The following is a 3,389-nucleotide window of genomic DNA, read 5'->3' on the forward strand; positions in this document are numbered from 1 at the left end:
TGGCAAAACTTTGTTTTTGTTTGTGAACTCTGAATCAGGTGACAAACACAACTGCAACTGTCTTTCCCATGTGAACACAATTGTGGCCATCTTTTCCAGAAATATTAAACAAAATTAATGAACTGATATATATGCATGCTTGTATCTAGATGGGTGGATTAAGATATGTAAATGTAGGTTAAGAGTGTAACACTGGGATTAAGAGTGCTGATAATGGAAGCAACACTCTGGATGTGGGTGGCACCAATCAATAGGTTTATAGCGTGGATGGAATATAAGGGGAAAGAAGAGAGCCAGGTTGCTGCTGCTTGTTGTTTCACTGCCTTTTGCCTGCCTTGCCATGGACTCTGTCTCTTCTGTGATGGTCCTGTGCCATGCCACCCTGCCTTGGAGCCAGCCACCTATAAATTGAAAGCTCTAGGAACTGCAAGCTGAAATAAATTTTTCCTCTTTTAACTTTAGGTGTCAGGTATTGTGTCTTAGCAACAAGAAAAGCAAGTAAAGGTACCAGGAGTGGGGCCATTGCTGTGAATATACCTGAGAAGCCTCTGGAACTGTCTGTGGGAAGAGTTTGGTTGGGAGATGATGGCTGAAGAAGCAGCTCTGTAATGCTGTAAACTGAACATAGGAGATTCTGGTCCGAGCTCAGAAGACCAGAATGCTGATAGAAATGCAGCCAGTAAAGGCTCAGGAGGTTTCAGTTAGGAACGAGAACTGAATTGGCTGTTGGACTGCAGACCTTGTGTTATGGTTTGACAGAAAATTTGTGTGTATTTTGCTTGTGTCCAGATACTTTGCTGGAGATGGAGATTAAAGGTGATGGACCAATTATTTTTGTGGAAGAAATTTCAAAGCAGTCAAATGTTGAGGTGGTGGTGTGCCTATTGTTAGGAGTTTTTAGCCAGATTTTTTTGAGGATCAAGAGCCAAATTCCCAACAGAATGATTTTAAAAGTTGAAAAAAGAAAGACAGAGAGAGACAAAGAAGAAAAAAGAAAGCAAGAAAGCAAGAAAGCAAGCAAGCAAGAAAGAAAGAAAGAAAGAAAGAAAGAAAGAAAGAAAGAAAAGAGAAGAGAAGAGAAAGCAAGCTTCAGTAAAGTTATTGCCCACAAAGATAGATGTCTTGGTTACTTTTCTCCCTTGCTGAGACAAAATACCCAAAGCCCAAAATTAAAGAAGGAAAGGTTTATTTAGCTTACAGTTTGTGGAGGTTTCAGTCCATACCAAAACTGGCTCCGAGGCAGAGTGGCACATGGCAGAGGGCAAACATTCATGGCAGCAGGAAACAGCAAAGCAACAAGAGCAAAAAGGAGGAGTGGCAGAGAAAAGCAAGCCTCTTTCCCTTCCTTATATTGTAAGCACGCTACCCCGACCCAGGAGGTGTGTAGCACGCATATAATCTCCATGCCCTCCTCTTGCACAGGCTCAGGATGAATACAAAATAAGCACCCTGGCTCCCTGCTGGATCACATAGTTAAACTTCTCAAATTGACACAATACACATCCCAGAAGGATAAGGATATGTCCTTCTTACCCCAAGATGCAGAACTGCTGAGTCACTTAGGCAAACCTCTATACTCCCCAAACTGCCACAATGTATCAACTATAAAAATAGAGTAGAGAACTTGATTGTTGAGAAAAAACAGGACAATAAAAAGATAGCTTGAGGACATCACAAGAACCAAAGGACTCCAGCCTTTAAAGCCTCAAGAGTGCAAAAGTGAAAGAGTGCTCTGTGAAGACAGCCTGCGAGCACCATGCGCCAGCATGGTGGTAATCTAGAGAATTTGTCCCACAACGGGGTTCACAGCACTCAGCAATTCAGGCACTCTATCTCTACAGTCAAGAGAGAAGGAAGCCTGGCTACTGCTTCACTGTCAGCAGACGTTGGCATCATCTACCTGGTGCTGGCTTTAGGTGCATCCAGAATGCAAGAGTTGTGGAATCAGATTTCTGAAGAATGCCTGGGAGACCAGCCTCTGTGCCCTAGAAAGGGCAATGTGTAACGCTGTGAGTGTGAAGCCGAAGGTGCAGTGGAGACTTCAGAAGTCTGGAGAAGCCAGGGACATGGATTGTCTCAGGAAAACTGCGGGGAGGGAGCAGAGCCAGCCCAAGAGAGACATTATGGGAGCTACAACCACTGGAAGTGCTGCAGGGGCAGAGCCAGACAAACCCTTTGGAGTTTACGTCCTGCCACAGATTGCCTTGGATGCTGCACATGGAACTATAGGACGTAATGTTTGCTCTGCTGGATTTTGGTCTTGGTTTGTCCTTATTCCTTATTATTCCACTATTTATAACTTTTGGAATAGAAATGTCTATCTTGTGCCATTGAATTTTGAAAGTGTTTAACTTTCTTCTCAATTGTATAGGGGATTCTCAGCTAATAGTTTTGCCTTAAATCTCAGAGAAGACTTTGGAGTTAGACTTTTCAGCAATGCTGAAACCTAGGACTTCAGCAACTCTTAGAGATGGACTAAATGTTTTCGCATAAAGGGATGTGCACATCCCTTGGGGTCCAGGGACAAAATGTTATGGCTTGTATCTAGGTGTCCCACCAAAGCCGCATGCCCTCATAATTGGAGAGCTTTGAAGGTCTAGGGTGTGTGACTGTGGATTAAGGGTGTGATAAGGGTAGGATTAGAGGTGTAGATAATGGAGGCCCCACCTGAGTGTAGTTGACACCAATCAATAGGTTTTTTTATAGCCTGGATGGAATATAAGGGGAAAAAAAAGAAGGCAGGCTTCTGCTGCTTGCTGCTTTGCTGACTCCTGCCTGCACTGTCATAGGCTTTCCACTGTGATGCCCCTGTGCCCTACCATCCTGCCTTGGAGCCAACTGACTATGAATTGAAACCTCTACAAGCTATGAACTGATATAAACATTTCCTCCTATAACTATTAACTATAAATAAATAAATAAAATCACAAATGTACAACCAAACTACATGAATTTTCACACAGAGTGAACACACTCATGGAATCGCTAGCAGAACAGGATCTAGAACATTAGGGGCTGGGGATTTAGCTCAGTGGCACAGCGCTTGCCTGGCAAGCACAAGGTTGTGAGTTCGATTCCTGGTACCAAAAAAAAAAACAGCAAGATCTAGAACAACACTATTTCTCCGAGAACAGTTTACTCCCTCACCCTCCTCCCAGTAATGACCCCTCTGAAGGCAACAACTATGCTGACTTCTGTATCATGGAGTATACTTGCTCTTTCATTTACATACAAGTTTCCCACCTTTCTGTGCAGTGTTGGATTTAATTCCCTAATAGTTGGGAATTTTCTTGCATTTTACTTTTGAGACAGATTGGTCTATAAATTTCCTTCCTTTCTTTTTTTTTTTTTTTTCCGGTACCAGGAATCGAACTCCCGACCTTGCGCTT

Source organism: Chinchilla lanigera, unplaced genomic scaffold (assembly GCF_000276665.1).
Source record: "Chinchilla lanigera isolate Chin_1 unplaced genomic scaffold, ChiLan1.0 scaffold00001, whole genome shotgun sequence".
Classification (NCBI taxonomy): Eukaryota; Metazoa; Chordata; class Mammalia; order Rodentia; family Chinchillidae; genus Chinchilla; species Chinchilla lanigera.